This window comes from Lissotriton vulgaris, chromosome 7, assembly GCF_964263255.1.
Source record: "Lissotriton vulgaris chromosome 7, aLisVul1.2, whole genome shotgun sequence".
Taxonomy (NCBI): domain Eukaryota; kingdom Metazoa; phylum Chordata; class Amphibia; order Caudata; family Salamandridae; genus Lissotriton; species Lissotriton vulgaris.
In genome coordinates this window covers 1,362,871,386-1,362,895,340 of record NC_141695.1, presented here as the reverse complement: position 1 = coordinate 1,362,895,340, position 23,955 = coordinate 1,362,871,386, and the positions used below count along the sequence as shown (strand labels likewise).

The window sequence follows — 23,955 nt, the reverse complement described above, 5'->3', positions numbered from 1 at the left end:
TTATGAAGCGAGGTTATATTTTTACATTATGCTTGTTGTTACACGATCAACATGTCACATGTTGTCATGGCTCGGCTGATGCACGGGCGCTTAGAGCCAAGATCAACACTAGGGTCTGCTTTGGCTGTCTCTCTCTCTTACAATTCGTTAGCTTCTCCACCTTTACACGTGACACGGATCTAACGACGGGACCATCACGGTCACACTTAACGTCCGTGACTTTAATACATTGACGTAAAGCCAGCTGTACAGTACTCAGCCCCTGCTCGGACAGTGTGTTTATACCCTGCACAGACACGTGCGGAGTCTGCAGCCAATCAGCTTTCGGATTAGTACACAGCGCTGTTGGATTGGTTGAGGTGCAGCCTGTGCTTCAATCCTAGGTATCCTTACACAGGACGAGTCCCTCCCGCTCCCAGACTACTCCCTAAATATGCTCAGCCGTTGGATTGGCTGTCATACGACCCGGAAGTACTGTAATTATGGGCGAATGTCTTCCGTTAAAAGATCAATAACGGACAACGGACATTGGGTTGAATGTACGGACGGTCCGTGTAAGTAGCGGACAGGTGGTCACCTTAAGGGCAGGCCACGTGGGGTTAGTGAATGGGCGTGATACTCATGATAACCAAAACAATTATTCATTCCGGCAGGGACAATGACAACGCAGGCGAGCAAGGAAGCCGAGGCAGTCACGGAGCCAGCAGCCCACAGTAGGTCAGTGACGCCCCTTATATATTTTTTGCCCAGCTTCTACGGTCCTTTTTGTGTTTTGGCAATATTGTAGTTCCGCTTTGGCTTTTTGTGTTGCTTTTTTCTTACAGGCATTGATGTATTAGGCATCCTCTGATGGTAGGTTCTAGGTGTCAACGGTATCTTACACTAAACCTCTAGCAGATCTGGGTTGATGAATGTCAGGTGCATGCATTATACTAAGTATATATTTTTTAAGTAGGCGTTGCGGTGTTCATCTTCCCCTTCTGAGTAAGCACTCAATATGAGTTGTATTCACAGTCATGCTCTAGTCAGATGGAAGCTGGTGCTAAATCGTAATTGATGCACTGGCCCCCACCTCCTTCATTCATCCAGTATTATTTCTTTTACTTTGTTACTTGACGTCGATTACTGACTTTCCCTTCGTCTACTACTTTTTAGCCCTTTTATGAATTTTCAGAGATTACTGCATTTTTCCTGTTCGTGGTCGCTACACTAATGGCCTTAACATTTATAGCTGGAATTGTATTTACTCCTAGTGATGATTAATTTTTTGTTTCTATTGTAAGTGGACGAATAACACTCTCACGGTTGTAATTTCAGTTTGCCAAGGAATTCAACTTGTAAGCTTTATTGTTTTGTTTAGAGATTGCTGATGATTATTGGTCTTCATCTCTTGTGTTTACTTCTGATCACGCTCAGTTGCCAAGGGGTCTGTCTACTCTGTCCTGATGCTAGCACTGTTTCTCATCATTGTCTACTGTTGGCCCTTTTCTCGTACATTTTGAGCTACCAGTCCTACTTCCTGAAACCACCCAGCCCCTATCCAACTGCGTACCGTTCCCAGAGTCGTGAACTTGAAGTCCCCAGGCGACGTTACTACTCACCTGTCCTGTTCCTCCACCTAATACCTAGACCACCCCCAGACGCCTACTCTTCTCGACAGTGCATGCCTCCTCAGTTGTCAGAGGGACACGCCCATAAAATCTGTAATATCAGAAAGGCAACTCTGCGTACGCTGGGCTGCGAGTTCCTCAGACATTCCAACTCTTACAGTGCCACCGTGTCATACTATATCTGCTCCCATCACACGGTCACCTGGTGAGGTGTCTGTCACATGGTGTGAACCCAATTAGTTGGAACCCACCGCAAATGGTGTGAATCATACGAAGAACATTGGCGGGTGCCTCAGAATTTTTTGTTGTTGTTGGAGGCAGTGGATTTAAAGCGCCTCGGTCCCTGCTCTGCATTACGCCCCGCTCCCCACGATGCACCGCCCCCTCTTCAGTCGATGAACACAAATTAATATATTGGTAGGTCTGGATCTCTGCAACCTGAATAGTGGTTGCGATGTTTGATTAATGAGTATAAGATGGGTACATAGCCCTAGGGACAGTTTTGTAGTTTGAAAGCTGACCTTACCTAATAATTGTGTTTCTTTAGGGATGGACCCTTTTGTCTGAGAGTAGGGATTGAAGCAGAAACCACGCTAGCCAAGGGCGACAACGGTGCTGGTGTTCTATTTTAATGCATATACTCCAGATAAAGCACAACTATTGCACGAAATGCAGTGAGTCTAATCGTGGTAAACGTGGGCTCATATATTCACCTCCGATAAAGACTACATAATAACATTATTGTATAGGAAAAGATAGATATTGATGAACCAAAACAATTTCTTAGTTTTCCTTTTGTAAGTGGACCCATGAAGGCAATTGCCACTCATTGTAAAGTATGCTCTTATTGCCTGCAGAAAGACAATGCGAAGAGGAATCCGAAAAGACCGCACAGGATCTGATTATAGTGCTAAGAGAGAGAGAAGGTGCCAGGGCATAGTGCACCCGCGTGCTGTTTGAAAGCAGCTGTTAAAAACTGCGTGAAAACAGCATTACAAATTAGAAGTGTAATTTGGGGGTACATAAATTACTCTTAACCCGAAGGATGGCTTTGTACACTCTGAATTTGTAGCATTCCTGTTAATTCAAGGTGTACTGTTTCATTTTCAGACGAAGACTAGAAAGTCATAACTTTCTATCTTCAGACAAGGAACTGGAAGTCAGACCTTTCTCACTCCATTCTCGTTTGGTTTCTTCCAGTATCCCTAGAAGTACTTAAGAATCAATCAGGGGTTTATAAAGCGTGCTACTCAGCATTGAGGGTCTCAGGGCGTGGGGGGGGGGGGGGGAGGGTGAGGGAGTGGGAGGTTTACAACATCGCGTCCATCGAATGTGTAAACAGGCACGTATTGTTTTGTGTTGTAGACAAGCTTTGTACTATTTTGGAACTGGGGAGGGAAGTCGTACAGTGTTCAGAAATAAATTGCAAACATGGTAGTTAACCTGTTGGTGTGCTGTTAAGAACACCATCTACCTGCCCTAACTCCCTAGAGTTTTTAAAAGTTAAGCATTGGGTAGAATCCTGCTCAGGCACTGCACTGGGGAAGATTGTTACAATTTGGTGGGCATCGTAAAATGTGAGCCTTTAATCGCAGCTCGGTGTTGACTTCTTGGCAAGGTAAAACCCACAGGTTGCATGCAAAATAAATCTAATATATAAAAGCTGGGTTTGAAAGAAATTAGATACCAAGTCCCCCAAATTCACATTAGCACACATATTTTTATGGAAATTTCAGCGTTTAATGAATGCTGGTATTTTTTCATTTTGATGTGTACATTTTGTTTTGAAGAAACAGAAGGAATAACCCTAACAGTGTATGGAAGATTCACATTAATAATAAATAGTAATACTCCAGTTCTCTTGAAGGAAGAGGGTGTAGTCTGGCTTCTTTAAAAAATAGATTTGACTAAGACTTCCTAATTTGAGACTTCATGAATGCCAAACCCGTGGCTCCATTGTATGTGTGTAGTTCTTAAAGTGAGGATGTTGCATCCAACAACAATTATATAGCTGTAGATTTCCCTAAATTGTCGCTACTGTGTGCGTGTGTGTGTGTGTATGTATATGTGTATATATATGTGTGTATATATGTGTGTGTGTATATATATATATATATATATATATATATATATATATAAATATATCTGTGGTCAAGTTATGTCAAAATGGCTTTATTCGATTTCAAATAAAAAAATCATAAAAGCACAAATAAAAATACAATAGTTGATGATGGTGATTAAACCTCAATGAACATTAAAAACTAAATTTGGAACAAAGCCACGCCTGAATATAGTCCTATTAAAAATTAAAATCATTGTCAATCTGTCTCTCCGCATACTTTTTAAAAACATGGATACTGTGTACATAGTTGTCTTGTCTTCTAGCATTTGAAGTCTCAGTAGAGCAAGTCTACATTGTCTCAAACCCCACTTCTTCAATATAAAAATTAAATACTTTTTCCTGATCAAAGAATACAATTTGCAAAACAAAATACAATGAATCATCGATTGTTGTGATGCATCGTCACAGGGACACAAGATCAAGTTTTTAGACCAAATGTTAGCATCGGGGAAGGTAAGTAATCTGAAAAAACTCAACCCCCCCCCCCCTCCCCGGTAGCGAGTTAGTAGCATCCAAGTGTAACTACTCTGTGTGCAAACTAAATATTGCTGTATACCCTGGCCGTATAGCATTAACTGATTCTCCATAACAGAAATCTTATTGCCGTCTGACTGCCATCTTTTATTCTCCAGGAAAAGAAGGCAAATTTCTTTCAACCTTTTTCTTGAGATTGTTAATAAACAGGTCGGGCTATGAAAGAATTCAGGGTGTCCGATATCTCTTAGGAAGCCTTTGACATACACAAACCAATCAATTTGTGTGCTCTCCTGGCGTATCAAACAGTCCTGGATTATATCCCTGTTAAGTTCTGTCTCTTCAGAGATCCATACCCTATGCCACAACAAAATAGGGCTCACTTTAATGAGGTCCACGACCTAATCTAGTCCTAATTCTTTGTGGCCCACATATGTAGGTAGACTTGGGGCGGCTAATAGATATCGGACAAAAGCGTTTTCACACAATTGAATCTCGCGAGTGTCTGCAATTCCCAAGATTCCTGCTCCATATATTACAGTGGATACACATTTTAATTTAGAGATATCCACCAAGATGTTTAGCGGTCGGCCCCCTAATTTGATGGCGAAATTTCGCACAGCTTCAATTGCACGGGAAAAAGCTAGTTTCCTCGTGTTGGCAGCTGACGACCATGTCCCCTTCTTATCAAAATTGATCCCGAAGTAGGAAAATGTGTTAGTTGTTTCTATCTTTGAGTTTGCTAAAAAAGTATTACAATGAGCATTTCTCTTTGTGGAGAAACACATGCTAAAGGTTTTACTAATGTTGATTTTTAGACCTCTCGCATTCGTGTAATCTGAAAAAACAATGAGCGATCTCTGAAGGCCCACTTGGGTCCTGGCCATGATTACTGCGTCATCTGCATAAAGTAAAATTGGGGCTGGATTTCCCCCAATTTGTGGGTAGTCCTGTCTATGTTGTGTTAGGTGGGATGCTACACTGTTTATATATAAATTAAATAAAAAAGGCGCAAGTATGCATCCCTGGCGGACTCCTTTTTTTTAATGGGGAATTTGGAAGTACACTCCCCCTTACTTCCAAAAAGTACCTTTGCACCAGCCCCCCCCCCGATATAGTTCTTTAATAAAATTTTATATATATATATATATATATATATATATATATATATATATATATATATATATATATATATATATATTCCAGCTTCAAAGTACACAACGTACAAAGGAAGAGAAGTGGGGACACTTCGAAACGCGTCAGGCATCCAGGGCTGTTTGAACAGTTAAAGGATATCGCTGTGCTGAAGGCGTTCTTACCATTTAAGGCTCCTTGTGGGCAGCTGAGGTCCGGGTGCTCCTTTGTACGTTGGGTACTTTGAAGCTGGAATATATATATATATATATATATATATATATATATATATATATATATAAAATCACCTCGAGTACCCTGGGTTCACGTAGTTTACACAGAAGTCACGGCACCACAGCAGCAGGTAAGTTCAATTACTTTATTTTTCCACAAAAACCATGTGCATTAGCAACAGGACGGCCTACGCATGTCGACTACATTTAGTCTTCAACTGGACCATAGAGTCCCTTGTGTGTGCATGTATGTATATATATATATATGTATATGTATATATATATATATATATATATTTTGTGTGTGTTTTTTACTAAGATAGTATAGCACTTCACTTTGATCACTTCAGAGATCTAGGAAGGAAATAAAAAAACATGATGAGAACACTGCATTAAGTTGGTTGGAGCCAGCTGGATATACAGAAAGGATCTGAATGGGCATTCATAAATTACTTCTCAACATGTGTTTCTAGTTGAACACTAAGAGGAAAAGTTTGGTTTTCTTGAGTTTTCTGAATTGAAGATAGTTGCAGTAAGCTTGAGCTGAAGGTGTTGCAGACCCTGGAAGTCCAAGGCTTCAACTTTGTGTTTTAGTTTCTAGCAAGAATGTTGTTGGATCAGCTGAGAGGAAACTGAACAAAGGTTTGTGGCTGTTGCATAACAACACGCCTGCTTTTGTAGGTAACCATGACCCCCAACCTAATATTATTTTTGCCTGATTCAGTGTTTCATGTTTTTTTCTGGATTTTACCAAGTTCTTGTGACGTGTTTTCAGGTCTGGCTGAAATGTATTAGTACTGGCTTGACATGGCCATGTATCCATAAATGTAGGCACACTCTGGATGTAATCCAGGTGTACAAACACCAGAGCTCGAGTGAGCTCTTTTCAGTTAATACTTGCAGGAAGATTTTCCAAAGGTTGACAATTGAATTGCATTGATTTGAGAGATAAAGCCACGTTCGCACCTAAAACACCCCCGGATTTCTATTCTTGTGTTTGGGGAGCATAATTAGTAGGTCAGTAGAATGTGTTAGAATGTTATAGTCTACCAAGTTGTAGGCTGCCAAGAGATCCAGATGTATCTATGCCTCATGTTTGCCATCGCCAAGGTTGACCAGTGCCTTCTCTGATATCAGCCACAGTTGAATCTGTGTCTCACAATAGTGTGAGTGTCATCTGGCAGTCTTTCGGAATTAGGCTCTGTGTCTTTGACTTTACCTTCTTTTTTCTATTTGGTTCCAGTGTGGGAGTTTGGAAATTGGTCAGTAGTTAAATAGCACCTCTGGAGGCAAGCCATGTTGTTTTTCATCAGCTTAGTGATGATTTCATGTCTTGCTCAGAGACAGTGGAACTGGAACGGAGACCTCAATTAAATGCATGACATCTGCTCCGTGATTGAGAAACGTTCTTACATTCGCCCTGCTGGTCATTGTTTCTGAATGTGGTGATTTCCCCTGATTTAGTGGCAGTTAAACTGTATTTGCAACCACGGTTTTTAAAATATCAAATGCAGACTAAGGCAGGTGGTAAGGAGTTGGCGTTAAAATGGAAAAGGTTAAAATTTGTGTTGAATTAGCAAAGTGTCTTAAGTTGGTTGGAAACATTAAGATCTATAATGGTAATTTCAAGACGTTTTAAATTGACAATACATTATAGATGTTTTGTCTATTTATAGAATTAGAATAGTTCTTTTCATCTGTTCATGGTATTGAATGCAATTTTAATTAAAATGCATTGGACGTTATAAAGTGGAAAAGTCATAATTGGTTACTTTGCACTCTATTTGGACTGTTTGTCTTTATGAACCTATGGTAACGTGTTTTGAAAATGTCTCCCTTATCAATGGTTCCTTTTCTTTCGATGAAGGCATACATGAATTCTGGCAAATCACGACTTGCTGTTTTATAGTAATTTCCTGCATCCGAAAGAAAAACCAAAGAAAACCAAATTTGGAACTTTGGAATGTTACAAGTATTTATTTCTTCGGCAGAAGAGCTGACCCTTTTATATGTTTGAAAGAGTGGCATAAACATTTATACTCCAAATCGACATTTAATTGCCAAGTTAGCTCGTCGTCTCCCCTTTTGCTGATGAAATTACATGCAATATAACTGATGAAGTTGCATATTAGAATTTTTTTTTAAATTCTACATTGCATAATTGATGATATGGAGTGTTGCTTCATTGATGAGACAGTGTATTATAATGGTCATGGTGGGCAATTTTTGGATCAAGCCTGCTGGGAACCTTCTCATCGTGTAAGCACAAGGAGACCACAGTGGCCAGAGCATCTAACAGTTTTGAGTCTACTGTCTGTGTCCAGGGCTAGCATCCGAGCCCTTTAGCCCTTCTTTTTATGGGCCAATTGAAAATGGGAATGTGATGCAGGTGTAGTGAGAAGCAGTTCTGTAGCTTTAAAGCGTGCACATTGAGGGACCTTCAGTTATGCATTGAATGTGATCATCAGTGGCATTTTGGGGTAGGCAGCTAAAAAGATATTTCTGGCAGGTCCATTAACTATCGACAGTGCTTTGAAGTGAGGTTTGTTTTTTGTTTTGTTGAGTCCGTGTAGGCAAGGCTGAGGTAATGTGTTCGATCATCCCTTGCAAAAATTAGCATATGTCTGAGGTCTCTTGTTTCTGTAGTGTTTTAGCAGGGAGAACAGAGTAGATGCCACTTTGTACATTCATGCTACATGTTGCAAATTTTGTTTCTGTTTATCTAGGCTGTTAAAGCTTTTTCTGATGGTTTTGTGATTAAGATCGGGTCATTTGGATACTTTAATTCCCTGAGAAAAGTGATTTTTTGATTTGAGTGGTACATTTAATAGCTTTCGAGCTCCCTACCTTTCCTGACCGTTCTCTAACCATTTTGATGTACAGAAGAGTTTGGTTCTTTTGTAGAAGTGTAAATTGTATGCTAATCGGCCAAATAATTTCATTTATTTTGTTTCATTTGGAGTTGCTTTGTACTCCTGTTACATTGCCTCTTCCATCTAACACTCCGAGAAGTCTGAGAGCTTTCTAAACAACAGAGGTAGAAAAGCCTTCCATAAGTATAAGAATCGTGGAAGGGTATTTGTTCACGTCATAACTTTTGTAAAATTTGGTTAGTAGGTGTTTAAAATAGTCTAATAAGATACCCATCGCTGTGTTTGTCTCCGTGTTCTGTTGTTCCATTTTAGGCAGTGCTTGAAGGGGACTGGGTACTATTGGCACTGAGTACTGGCAGAACAAAATAAGCATTGGTGAAACCAGTAGGTCTTCCTTGCATTTTGAGTCCTGACTAAAACATGAAAAAAGCCTGCTGCAGTGGAAAAGCAAAACAAAAAGCAATTGATTTCTGCACTGGATCTGTAAGATAAATAATTGTGATTGTTCAACATCCTTTGAGAAGTAGAATAGTTCCCCATGCTTTGCAATACAAGCTGTCCATATGGGCGGCATAATAAACCAAACTGTCGCTAGCAGGAGGTGAGAGTAACCACCTATGTGGCAATAGGTCTTGCAGATAACTGTGCTGTGAAGACAGACTTAAACAGTGGATGTTACTGCTCCCTAGCAGGGCCCTTTTTTTTTTTTTGCAGCAGCAGTCGCTCAGTAATAAAAATCTGGATACTCTATAAAAAAACAAAGGAGGCAGGGACAGCCATGCCAATTGCCACAAACTAATTAACGTAACCTCGCTCAGTCTTCCGTGTGGCTAGTCCTAACATGGCTTAGGACAATTCTTCTGCTGGCGCTGGGCTGCTTCGCTGTGAGTGTTCACATCCCTACTTATTAGCATTTCTGAAGATAAATATGTTCTTTCCCACCTGCTTTGCTTTTATCGGTACAACTTCTCACCGCATTTCCTGTCTCCCACTTCATTTCTAAACAAACCCCTTGCAGGCAACTCTGCATAGCCTGGGTTCACAATGTGCCCAACTGCACGAGTGACATTTCTCCAGCTTCACAAGGAATCCTGCTGAGCTGGTAAATTCTTCACCACTGCCTGGAAGTGTAACTTGTCTGACTTCAGTGAGCGGATGGTGTGTAGTGAGGACAGTGAAGCAGGACATGCAGGAACAAAAAATCAGGATCCATAGGCGGACACTGCAAATGGACTGTGTGGAGAGGAGCAGAGAATCTGGGCCTGAGGACTAGGAGAAACAGGAGCTTGTAGGGAGGACCAAGTGAAGGACCAGGAGACAAGTATTAGGAGGACCAGGAAGAGAAGGAACATACCATGACTGTCGAGACCAGACTTACAGTGGGAACCAGTAGGAAGAAAAAATGGCAAGGAGGATAAAGCTCATCAAGAAGAGAATGACTGGCAGAGAAAATAAACAGGAGGAAAAGAACAACTAGGACCACCAAAAGAATCCGATTCACCTGTATAACCAAGAATGGGAGAAAGAAGTGGGGGGAGTATTTGTCAGAAAAGTATACTAGATGCTGTTGAAGGACGAGGAAATGTAGTTGGACCTGGACCAACAGAAGGAACAGAGTCTTAGGAGATCAAGAACCAAAGGGCCAGGTGAGATGGAGGGCCATCTGAAGTAGGAGGTGATCAGAGGGACCCGAACCACAAGATCTAACATGTGGGCTAAGACCACAAGGATGCATAAAGGGAGGATGAGTAGGACCAGGAAGAGTAAACTCACATTTGCCAAATTGGGTGGCCCCGGGAAGGGGAGGTCCAACCCAGGAGGTGGAAGTTATGCTTAGGTACCATGATTGCATAGTAGGAGATGGAGGATGAAATTACTTTGAATGTTGGTAGGCTTTGTGCAGTCGTTTCTTTTCCTTTTTATGTGTGTTTGGAGTTATGACGAATACCCAGTCCTGTTTTGGTGTATTAAATGGGGGACAAGTAAACTGTCTCAATGAGGTCATGAGAAAAATGCATGGAGAAGCCCGACTTGGGCTCGCAGCTCCACTGCAATACAATGAAAAGGACTGTCTCTGAGATATTTACAGCGACGCATCTCGATGGCTCATGGGTACCCTGAAGTGGGACAAGAAGAACCTCGGAGCATGACAAATTGGAAGCGGATCATAATGGCCTCCATGGAGAAGTTGCATAATAAACTTGACACCGTGGAGAAGAAGATGATAGCCCTGTGTTGTGTCTCTATCAGGTTATATCACAACTGGTCGAAATGGAGATTAAAATCACCTCTGCTGAATGCTGGATTGCAAAAATTGGGACTATGGACCACAAGCTCCACTTTTATCGTCCTGCTGTTTCCAAGTCCAGTTGTACACTGTCCCATGCATCACATTTTTGAAGGTCCAGGTAGAGCATCTAGAGAATCTTTATAGAGCTAAACTCATCAAAGTACTAGGGTGTGCACCAAGCATTGGGATTCAGTTCTTGGAGAAGATTTGGGGCATTTCTTGGAATCTGGATGACTTCCCTTAAAACTTAATACAGCAATTGCAACCTAAAGTGCTAAAAGAGGATACCAGTCTGTGTGCATATTCCTTTTTATCTTGGCACAGGAGGAGTTACGAGAGAATATCTAAGAAGGGTAGCGATTAAAAGAGAAATCTATGACAAGAAGAACTGAATCCTTTTGTTCCCTCACCTGAACACAATGAACATCATTATGCAGCAGGGATGTAGCAGCTGAGAAAAGAGGCAGTGAGGTAAGGGACTGTGGCCTCAGTCTTGTTTCTTGCTCTTCTGAGGGGGATTGTAGGAGAAAGAGTCTCGGTGTGCCCTGTTTGAGACTGTAAAATCATTTGTGCAATTTTGCCTGTATGATGCATGAATATGGTGGGCTCTGACCAAACTGTGACGGGCTTTGGCTTAAACACAATTCTGTTCTTAAATGGTACATATTTTAGTGAGTATAGTATGGATAGTAAGGTACACCATGAGACCAAGGTCCCATAACGAATATTGCAGTGAAGTACATAGACAGTGAGAGTACAACATCATGCTTGTTTTGGGCACCAGCACCCCCAGATCTTCTTGTGGTTCAAGCACATCTCTGTCTCTTGGTCACTTAAGTTAGCCTCTTCACGGGTTGAGGGTTCCAGGTTAGAATACAATGTCCGGTAGGAGGTGAAGATGGAGGCAAGATCTATTGCCTGATCTACTATTTGGACAACCAGCTGTGGTATCTGGGGAAACATTTCTATTGATCATATCCCTGGTAGTCGGCAATACAGTTACTTACTAGTTTTATCCCTCCTTGGGTTTTTGAGGTCCTCCAGATTTGTTTAGACTTCTCTAAGTAAAGTTGCTGCAGAGTCGCTCTGTCAGCATCAAGCTTGGGGAGAAGGTGTAGCCTTACGGCTTATGAGGTTGACCTCGAAGCGGGGGAACTGGATTTGAGTCTCGGCAAGGACGCTCAACATCCTGTGATTCTGGGCAAATCACTAAATCTCCCAGTGCCTAACAAAAAATGAATGTGTCCTTCTATAACGAAACTGGTGCTCATGTAAAGTGCTCTGATACCCAATGTCTCGGGTCTAGTTTGCGCGATATACAACTCCTTTAAAAAACAAATAAACAAAACAAAAAAGCTTATTCTAAAGTAAGAAGACATTTTCACTCCAGGTCAAATATCCTAACCTTCAAGTTGGCTGCTCTGTGTTTTTTGTTGATGTTCCTCCCCCCCCCCCCCTTTTTCTTGGCCGTCTTTCAGAAAAGCACTGCTTTCCCCTCCACACAGATCGAAACCCCTTCAGTTACTTTGAAGTTTGATTGTACTACAGAGCGCATAAACCCTAAGTTAAGTTGCCACATGGCTTGTTCGCCTTCCCAAGACCTTCCTGTACGTATCATTAATGACAGGTGGTCTGGTATCCCTCATTAGAGAATGCAAACACCCGCACAGGAGCATCATCCACACCAAGGTGACAAAATATTCTACCTGAGATACAAACCTATGAGCTGGAGAGACACTGGTATAGGCTCATGTATGCACGTTCCAAGTTCTCCAAATGTCACACAGTCCCGTAAAGGTGGTCCAGTCTGCTAGTGGGGCATGTCTGTTGGGGCTGCAGCTTATTGGGCCAGTATGCACAGATTCATAAAATTTGACCCACCCGAAAGCTCAAATAGTTGTTAGGTTTGGATTCATAGGGTAGAGAGAGGTCTATATACTGGTACCTCTGAGGCAGACCCTAGAGCTGATGACTGACCAACACATATGGAGGGGAACAGCTCTTGGCGAATAGCCAGTGTCTCCTTTACCTTCTTTGATTCAACTAGAAACCTGGAGGTCCACATTAAGGGCTGCTTAAAATGGGTTGCAGTGTAGGCATGAATATCTGACCGCCCTGTAGGCAGGGAGATCATGGCACTAAGATTGTTCATGGTGGGAGTCTCACATCTTACAGATTCCAGTGCCCCTGTAAGCCAACCTACTTGTTCCAAGGCTTAGCAGTATACTGTCCTCTGGAAGCCTGAACTACCAGGCAGGTGATACACTCTTGACATGCAGTGCCCCTGGACGAGGGTAAAAGGGAAGGTGTGGTGGGGGGACATCCTCGTCCACCTGCAATACCTTCCGCTCCCCTCAAATCCCCTCCCACCCTTCAACACATGAAAGGCCCTTCACACCCAAGTTCAGGTGATACTGCTGTGACTGCTGCGGATATCAGCTGGCTGGCCGCAGAAACAAGAAGAATTGAGTGGATCTGGCCGGAGAATTAAGAAGATGTCTGCCAATTTGGCAAGACAAACCACACCCCAACCCCATTTTGATTGTTAATTCTTCTGGTCGCAAACTATTATATCCTGAATTTCACCCTGTGACATTGATGGGAACTGGTTAAATGAAGTCATAACAGCTCTGACTCTTTTGAGAGATGTGACAAATCACTTATAACTGAGATAACATCGAAAATCATGGAGCAAGGAGGCCATGTGGGCACCCAGACTCCTGCCCAGCCATCTTCCCCTCTTCTACCCATCTCCTTCCCTCATGAACTTAGGTCATACTCTCAGTTGATCTGCTCTGGTAGGCGGGCACCCATTAGCATGCAGAACATTTAGTTGCCAACCCCTTTTACCTGCTTTGCTGACATGATTGCGTGACGTTTCCCACACATTATCCATTTTTTGTCCAACACAGTTAACATGTTCTTTCCTTCTTCTATAAGTCCTTAGCATGGGTGAATATGACACTCTTTTTATTTTGAAGCTTAAACTCTTCCTGCAGAGCATGAATAGTATTATTAAATCTGCTACAATTGTGATTGTATTTTCATCTTCCTTTATGAAGCATTGTACAAGGTACCATGATTGCAAGATTGCAATGAAAATATGGTTACAAGCTGAAGATCAGTATTCTTGGTGTTTTATCAAAGGTTTCTGGAGGTAAGGAAATGCAAAAAGGTTAGAGTTTATTCAATTCCTTTCTAAATACTGTGACCGTCATGTTATTTCTGATGTTCATCAAGCCTGATTTTTATGGGACAAGAGCATTCCCATGTGCTACTGAAGATGGTCCAGTAATAACTTTTTATGGTTAAACTGTTGACTATGCGTACAGTGTTTTTTGTTTTTAATATTGAAGTAGTTTGGTGCGATCCTCCTAATTTTCTTGATCAGAGAGAACCTTTAAGAATCATGAACTCAAATGTGAGTCCGAGTTTCTTTGTCAATACTAGAGTAGTATTTGCTCTTCAACTGGCGTTATCTAAATTTTCCGTCGCTTTGTTATCAACAGGCTGAAGTAGTAGACCACTGTTTGCCCTAAGATGGTGCTGACAAGTGTGAAGGATCGCGGAACTGAGACAGGATTGAACAGGAGTCTGAGAGACGTGATAACTGGTGAACATCTTCTTTATCCTATTCCTTATTTTGTCAGCTGTGTGATGCGTTGCTGTGGTAAGAGTAAGCTTGGTGACAGCAGTCACGTAACTTTGCGAAATAGGGCCTAATTGTTGCAGACTTAGTCAGTAGGTCTACGCTCTAAAAGGCAGAGCTGTTGTCTTTGTCAATGATTTTACTGTTCACTTGCGTCAAACATGTGGACGTATGACCAACTACGTTGCAGTGGATTTTCATTGGAAAAAAACAATGCCCTCTCTTGCGTCATGATGCGTGCATAATGAAGTACAATAACCCATAGCGCTTTACATTTATTGTTCTAACATGGCGGACATCCTTGTTGGAATACTAAATAAATAAAAGTGAAAAAATGAAAAAGGTGCGCTCCAAGAAGCAAGCAGACTCTCCGCAATTTGAAACCGCCCAGCCCTAATGAATGACAGTGAGACAGAGTACATCGGGGAGTAGAAGAGGTAAACTAAAGAAGTGCAGGGAATTGAGGGGACCCAAGGCGGAACAAAATAAAAACAAAAACCTGGGGAGCTTTATTGAGGGTGGGGGTAGGGAACATCTAGGAGCTTGGGGAATGAAAGGAGTTCATGGAAAGGAAAAGCAAGGGAGATTCGAATGAACATGTACTCCCATGGAGTGCTGACTTTAAAAGAAACAAATGGACCCCTTGAGTATGTAGTGAAAGGATACTACTAATTCATTAGGAACTCGGTGAAACTAAGATTATCATGGGTGAACAAACACCAAAATAGGGGGAAAGCAAGTGAATCAAGACTAGACCACTGAGAGACAAAACAAAGCCAGCCAATGATTTGCAAGCGGCTCTCCAAAAGCCCCCCATGTGTATATTTAACCTTATAGATGCTATTAAACATCCCTCCCCAGTGCTGTGCTGTCCATTGGAACTAGTGCTGAATGGACGTCCAATGGTCGTGCGCAGCACTGGGGGAGGTAGTGCTGCCGCCGGCCAATGCACCGAGGCAGCACTTAAGGGGTTAATGTATTGTAAACAATGGGTATGGCCAGCAAGCCGCTAAAGCTGTTTGTAGCAAAGAATTAAAAATATGGTGCGAGTAAAAATGTGCATGTTTTTTAGTTCTGAATTTATGCTTAGAGCACTTGCATTTTCTAATATAACAGTTCTCTTCTCGTGCTACAACAAAGTCATTAGTTATTTTGTGCTGTAGTTATTGTGTTATCTCCAGAGATACTATAGCTTGAAAGATGCATATAAAGGGTAATTTTGTTTCACATACTGATAAAATGCAATTTTGAGACATTTGAATTTAGTAGATGGTGCACTTAGATACAAGTTTATCAACGCTTATATGATTAACTGTGAAGTAATTTTTGTTAGGTAGTGTGATTTGAGTTTTATCAAATAACTTGGTAATTTAAGGACATGAAAGTAAAGAGTATTTTTGTCATGTCCCATCTAATAATAAAATAACCTCCACTATATGCCAGCCAAGGTAATCCACACCCTACAGCATAGGTTAAGGACAGCCTACAATGTAGCAAATAAAACCTAGCAACTGTGTTGACAATATATCTAAATGCAAATTGCAGTTAATAAATGCAAGCTGTAGTTGGCAAATATGTGTTTCGCTATATAATCACTTGGTGAAAGGAATCAAAAACAAGATACGTGCTGGAATGATTGTGTTGTGTGGCTTTCCCAGGCTACTTGAGAAGCAGTCTAATGGTGATATTGATGTTTCGTCAATTGGGAAACACATCTCTGCAAAGTAATACTTCCTCTGTTACTGTTATACTGGTGTAAATCAGTGACCGGTTTTGGTTTTCGTGATAAGTTAACTTAAGAGCGGAATGTTATCAGAGCACAATTTTCTCTGTAAGAAATCTCATTTCTGGGTATAGGATTGACCGATTTACACCTACCTTTTTCAAAAATACTGTTCTTTATTTACTGATATCTGTGAGATGGCTGTCCGTTTGTGACATGGGGTGCATAGTATCTGTTTTCAAGATGACGATTTAGGCTTTCCATGAATAAATAGCTAAGCTCTCCTGTGTCCACAAATATCTGCAATTAGGGTTGTATTTGAGAAGTTAGATATACTTGATATGGTTTGTAGAGATAATCTCTGGGGTTGCTCAGCCTAGAGGCTTTGTCTTTTTACAAGTGGGTGGTTAGGCTTGGGTAGGTAATGATCATGGTTCCAGAAGGAAAGGTGATGTCTGTACACTGATCATTGTAGTCCTATTGGAAATCTTTGACAGTCACCTTATGGTTTATGGTAATCCTCCATCATAGTGTGTTATAGAAGACGAATATATGACGTTACATCACAGTGTTTATAACGCAATACCTTTACAACGCAGGCACTACAACGTAACCTGTTGCAACGACTTGCGCTGGACTTAGGAATGGTATGATTTACTATTCCAACTCCAGTCTACGTACAGTAGGGAAGGTGTTGGAATAGTAAATCACACTATTCCTTAGGTTAGAGCACCATCCAGCGCAAGTCATTGTAATGACTTGCTTTGAAATACCCGCGATGTAAAGGTATTGCGGTTTAAACACCGCAGTGTAACCGATGTTTCCCTTAGAAGACACCTGCAACTTTAGCTTTCTATCTAGAAGCAAAATTGCAAAGAGCTTGCCCAACCAGTTAATCTTATAATGGTTTTTAGCTTTGTTATTTGTGATTGCATCCCTGCACTTCTCAACAACGTTATTTTCAAATTGTAGCTTCAGTAGGGTTGTCTGATCCTCCAGGTACTGGATGTCCTATTGAATCTTTCAGTTGCAGAGATTTTCCTTTTCTAGGGGTCAAATGTACTGTTTTTTAGGTCTCGCCTAGACGAAAGCAAAGCGAAGCTTTGCTGTCTAGGGAGACAACTAATGTTGTTACTTTTGGGGGAATGTAGACTGCAAAGTGCCACGCGCTTTTCCTGCCGAGATTGGACCTCGTGGGCGCGCACACACCCGCTCTCTTCAAAGAGAATGTGCACGCCCTTCAATGAATGCCTCTCCATGCTCCGTGGGCCGCGGTTCTCCTCTATCTCTTCCGTCCTAGCTAGCTGCTAACTTTCCTCTGCAGGAAGATCAGCCAGCGATCAATGGGGTGACAGATGTCGCAGCCAGATTGCCCTCACATCCGAATGTAGAGAAGTCCAATTTTGTATATATGGTTCATGTTTAGGAAACTTGTAATGTTAGAGTGAGTACTTATCAGATATATGAATGATTTCCGGGCAGAGTTGAAATTATGGACAAAGAAATTGTCCTATAAAAGTATATACACATAATTAGTATTAAAATATCGCGTTTTAAGCGAATTCCTACATTCCCAAAATGCTCCTTGGCTATATGCAAATAAGGTTTGCACACTCATTGGAGACTGCGTCTACCCCCTTTAATACACACCCCTTTCGTTACAAAAGCCACCATCTTGGAAGAACTAGATACCAAGCCCAGTCAATACAGATCTACCGGTAAGAAAGCAAACGTTGCGACGTTTATCTGTTTAATGCAATTAATGTGAATTCATGAGCAAGAACAAAAACATGTTGCATTTGCTACATGTTGTAAGTTTGCTTGAAATTTACACTGAACAACAGAATCTATAATTAGAAAATTACACGGACATTTACAATACCTGGGTATATAAGTGCTTCATTTCAGTTTTGACGCACAACTAAACCGGCGAGCACAAGACAAGATGCACCACTTTCATGACGATCGTTACACGAAAGGACCGCCTTCATTCTCATGCGTGCCTGGAAGTTGCCTGTTTGTCCCTTTTCTGTGTTGATGACAGCCAGACCTTGCCCGCTTCTCAGACACGCCTCCACTAGTTTGTACAACTCTCTTGCATATCTTTGGCTGTCCCCCTTTACGGCGAGTACCCTGTTACCGATTGATGCTTGGGCACTGTGCTCCACTGTTAAGGTAAAATAAAATAAAATAAAAACTGTTAAATAATAATTGACGTTTTACAACGAGGAGTCACATTGTTTTCCAACACTTACGAACTTATCTGTTTTGACTTTTTGCCCAATGTTCCTTTAAATCCCACCGAGTTCTTCTTTGTTGTTCATATTTCTGTTATTTTTCTTTCAGCTTAGTTTTCAATTTGCGCGTTAAAAAAGCAAAATTAATCTCTTTCAGTGTGTAATTGATTTGTCTCCGTTACTTTCGTTTTAATGTTGAATGTTTGAGTGATGTTTTACCCCGCGCCTGTTTCTTCTTAACATTTGTTCTTATTTGACTTATAACACGACACTAACATCAGTTAGGAGACCAAAGACGGCCGTCAATGTAACACACATGGCCAATTTTCTCTGTGATTTGCTAGCTTTCTCTAGTGTGATTGTAAATACCTTTTTTAAACACACCTGCCTATATTTGTTATTTACTCGATCACGATTTATTTCCAGGCTCCTTGGAAAGTGTCGATTTGCATCTATTTTTCTAAATTTAATTGGCGCATCTTAAGCATTGGCAAAATGGGTCAGCAGAGCAAATGCAAACAAAAACAGAAGTATATTGTGACAAGTAGGTCATTATCATCATCGGCACTCGCTTTGTCTCAAGAATTGACGCGTTTCTCATCGAGACTGCTGCGAGTTTCCTCTTTAGCACACATTCTCTCTGTTTAATCAAGAAAAGCTGTGGTGTTCAAATAGCTCCAGGAGAGCTGTAACTATGTCAACTCAATTACCACTTCGACTCTATGAAAGACTTCAATTAAGGTTATTTTTATATAGTTATATTATGTGGCTGTCCTGGAAAACCGTAACAGTTCCGAATGTTCTCAATTTAAGTAGGTAGCCATTTAGTTAAGCCATAGCTTGAATTTCAGCTATCGTTTCAGTTTCAACTTAAACAGTGCGTGGGCAAGAGATTTGAAGTTCATCTTCCCATGTGGATGCGCAGATTCATAGAGCCTCCCTTAGCACACTTAACTCTTTTTAGCGCATGCACAGACCTCCAGGCATGTGGTTTATTTTCACTAGCACTGCCTAGGATTACTTCGACTCCAATGGTATTGTCACTAATGTGCCAGGCTTCTTACACATACCAAAATGCATTTTAAGAATGTTATATCAAAATGCTAAAATACTGCACAAGTCCTGAATTTCACTCTGTAACACACAAATAACTCCGAAACACATGAACAATTAGGTGTATTTTTCTGCACTGAAAAGCAGTTAAGAGTTAACTGTGGATTACCTTTGTTTGAATGTCTGCAATTTTTATTTTTATGCAATAAATATTTTGTATTGTAACAGGTCGGATCAGGAAATTATATTTCCAAATGTAAAACAAAAAAAGTATATACATGTAATCAAACTTTAAAAGTAAACAACAAAAGAGAGCCAGGGGCAGACCATATTTATTTTCCCAGAAGAATAAAAAAAATCCTACTTATCGGATTCATACACGACAGCTTTTGACACTATATGTGTCAGTTTGAGTATAAGATTTGTTAAATCATTATTGTGTAATGCTAGGGAAGCTGTTGAAGCTATGCTGAAAACATTGGACTTGGAGCCTATCTGGATAAAGGGCGCCAGGAGGTGTATAATTAATTGTTACTTGGGTAGGCACCCATCAGCACTATATTATATTTATATGTCCTCTGCTTGATAATCAGGATAAACATTGAGATCTTTTAGAATTATCTTTTCAAGTTCTTTCATGCAAGATCGTAAGCCTTCGTAATGCAAAAATGCTTATTAATTCAAAGTTAGTGCAAGATTTTACAAACCTAAAACTGTGTGTGTGTATGTACGGCCATATCCATATAGACACATGACCGTGTAATTAATGTAGCTCAATAACGGGTATGATTTAGCGCAGCTTCTCTAATAAACACATGTAAGAGAACACAAAGGACACCCTACTCACATTGAACCAGAGTACTTATAAGTAAACAAAAAAACTGTGGTTCCTGTGGACACTTAATGGTTGATATCACAATATATATATATATATATATATATATATATATATATCAGCGCAGTCGCAGTTAAATGGGGGTATATAAATGTCAGCAAAGCTATTAATTTCGCTATTTCCAAAACCAACACATACATAAAAAATTTGTCATTTACAATACCAATAGCTCAATCTTTCCTAATGCGAGACCTATTGCATTGCAAATGCTTGTTTTAATTAACCTATGCCTTTACTGATATTCTAATCTAGAGCTTGTAATGTGTGCCTTAAATGTGCCCCAATTATTAGTCACGTTTGTCTAATTGGCATGGTTAATGCAGAAAAAGAGACCGAGCACTGAATATCTTGGCCTAATGCTCAAAAGTATTTGCATTCAAAAATGCAGTTCAGTTGATTTTTAGAATGGAAATCCACACAAGTGCATTCCAATTCGCAATTGCGTTTACTAATCACCATGCGAATCTTTGTCAGTTGCAGTTGGAAAAGCAGGCACGAGTGTCTCCCCTACCATCCTTATTCTTAACTGCTTGCATCACTGCTTTGCGACCACTTTTGATATTGTCCAGCATGCCTGGGTCCGAACTAAAAATGGCAAGTGATAACCAATCGCAATATCTAAGGTGGCAATATTTGACTGCTTGTTCTGTGTGTTTGCAGGCTGCTGACATCAGGTGTTACCGGTGGCCACAGAAACCCCTGCTTGCTTTGTTCAAGTTCAAATTCACACTGTGCGGTTGTTTGTCTTATTTTTCCCCCTTTAAAAGATCTGGTTGCAATGAAAGGACACTTGAGCATATTGGCGCGGATAGTCCAGAATTCACTTCTTTTAATAATGATTTGCCACCTAATTTTATGTCAATAATATGAATGAGGCAGGCAGTTTGACTTTGTGGAAAGTCACTTTGTGTTGCAAAGGGTTTGAGAAACCTTTGTACTTCAAAAACTGAGGTTGGGTTGCAACACAATGAACCGTGACCAGCATCTGGCCTCGTATCTCTCTGTTCTGATTAGAGCATTAGGTTCCTAGTAATCTTCAATTTCCTACAACTTTCTGGAGCCATCACGGTTTGAAAACCCACACACAAACTATGCTGCAAGTGCAGAAATGCAAAATGGCGAATTTGACTGTTCTCTTGGAAAATCTGTTGAAAGGAATGCTTAAATGAATCTCAGGATCTAGTGATCGCTTGGGACTGCATCATAGGTAATTTCTTGTGCCCATTGTACCACTCTAGACAGACACCTGCCATAAGCAAATCCATCTTTCTCTTTCCACAACTTGGAACAGTTGAGTCCGAAGTGCAAGAACCAGTCCCCTTCAAATGGGGACACAGTCAAACCCAGACCCCTGTTTCAGCCTACACGCGCCTCGTCAGTGAGGCTTGGCATAGTGAACAAGGGACCCACATCTGGGCATACCTGTAAAACTTATTTCATATACTGCAACAAGCAAAGTAATTGAAGGACTGCTTGAATTAATCTTGATCACTGGTGAGTGCTTGGAACCGCATTCCAGTCCATCATTTGTCACCCACTATGCAACCTTTGACCAAGATCTGTCATATGTAAATTAGTCTTGGGCCTGCTCCAGTAGAATTTTTTTTTTTACTTTCCTTTGGAGAACAGAGTCTCCCTGCAGACGCAAATGAGCTATGTCAATATTTAAATTTTTCTCAGACCTGTCCAGTGGTACCCCCCCCCCCCCCCCCCCTCCCCCACTCAATCTGCTGAAGTGGGGGTTTACGACCGACCACCCCCGCTTAAATATGTAAGTTTGTGGTTGGGTGCAAACTGACAGTGAATTCTGGCTCTGGGATGACTATTTCAGTTCTACTCTTAGCACGTTTCAATCGGTTTGCTCACATATAGATCTACAAATGAGTAAATCCTTTTATGAATGTAAAACCAACATGAGCCCGTGTAAGCCAAACTTACACTTGTCATTATCTGTGAGAATGGAGTCCATAACATTTTGAGTCTGACCAAACCTTTTAAAATGTATTTTCATGTAAAATGTAAATGTCCGGTCACTGATAAATTGCTTATGATATGTTCATGACAAGGCACAGAGTGATGAAGGTGCACTTCACACCCAAGAATTACACAGTGTGGTTCAAGTGCAAAAGGTCCGACTTTGATCCTCATTTGGCTACCTAAACACTGGACCACAAGTATAATTTGGGTTTACTTATAGTAACATTTTCTGAATCGAGCGAGTGCTTTAAAAAGTTAAATTTCCATGGCAATTCACAAGACACGTCCTAAGAAACTAAAGCCTGTGTATATTCAGAGATAAATCACTTGTATGTTGATTCAAGAAAATAAAAAGTGGGATAATTGGAGCCTTACTTGAATCCAATCCGTGAACCAGTATGAGCTTGGTTATAGTTAGATGCTTCGATCACCTTTATGATATAATAATGCTATCATGATCTGTGATCAGTGCATGCCACCATATTTGTGGCAGTAGATTATTATTATTATTATTATTAGCTGGTAAGTAGATTTCTAAAGGATCTCATCCCTTGGATAAGTAGCTATTCCATCCATTTCAACACTGTTGAATAGCCTAGGTCTGTGGAAGTTGAACTGCCAGGGAACCCGAGAGTGGCAATGGTGAGAACTTGTTGGCTAGTAGTTGCTTAATAAATTCTGATACTGGGTTCTGTGTGAAACTGATAGAAGCACTGGTAATGGCCACACATGTTGGTGAGCTAATTAGTGACTTGGACATACTCTGTCAAATGTCACTTGCTAAGCGCGAAGTGGTGGGGTCTATACGCGGATGATAAATTGCTTTCCGATAAAACCAGAAATGGGCTGAGAATCCCCTCCTTCGCTAAACCTGTTTAGGCCCATACACCATATCTGTTGGGTACCCAGAAGCACATGTAATGACATCCTATAGAAACCACAGTACTCACAAAAGAGGGTCTGTGGTGGTCTACTTAAAAGAGCAGATGACACAATCCAGTAGAAAAGCTACCTATTCCATAGTTAAATTGATAGTAGTCACAGTAGTGGTTTTATGGATTGACCCAGAAGTGAAATTGATGCTCAACTAAAGGAGGTAGAGAGCCGCCAAAAGTGTTTCTGAGGTCTTTCCACAAGCAGATTTGAGACTGTAATGTAGAAGCAAAACACTGATCTGAAAGTAGGGTGTTTGTGGGATTATCCCTAAAAGTAGATTTGACACACTTTTGGAAACTTTTGGTTTGTGTGATCCACCCAGAAGTGGAGCGGGCTTTAAATAAAGTAGGCAGGGAATCCCAGAAAGTTGGTCTGTGAAGTAAGCCTGCTTTGGTTTTGTGTCCAGTGCAGGGACCCAAACATGAAGGACTGTGACGTACTGGTGGAGAAGAAATTGGAAAGGTTGGGAGGAGAATATATGGAGATATATTGCACATTTAACTGGAATAAATCCATCATAATAGTTACCACTTTTAGGCCTGACTTGACAGTGCAACTTTCTATTTAATACCAATTCTTCAAAATATATATCGACTTTGGCTCTGCCCAGAGCACTATTTTTCTGTCACCTCCTGCTATTGGAGATTTGGTTATCATTCCACCTGCACTAGGGATGGACTATTTTACATCTAAGAAAAAGTGTACACTATATTATTTCTTAGTGTTACATTATTTTTCTTACAGGCGCA

The 23,955-nt window shown here is 40.9% G+C and overlaps 1 protein-coding gene across 6 annotated transcripts in view; it reads left to right on the top strand.

Annotated features, from left to right (window-relative positions):
* Positions 1 to 458: 458 nt before the first annotated feature.
* FBXL19 (F-box and leucine rich repeat protein 19) overlaps positions 459 to 23,955 on the top strand; it is a 369,014-nt gene continuing 345,517 nt past the window's right edge. For 2 of the 6 annotated variants that reach the window (XM_086932060.1, XM_086932057.1), the window contains exons 1-2: positions 496 to 554; positions 654 to 717. The gene's annotated coding sequence lies outside the window, so the exon portion shown is untranslated. Of the gene's footprint in view, positions 718 to 14,245; positions 14,350 to 23,955 lie in introns of all 6 variants that reach the window. The other 4 variants (XM_086932058.1, XM_086932056.1, XM_086932059.1 and 1 more) reach the window with 4 other exon arrangements.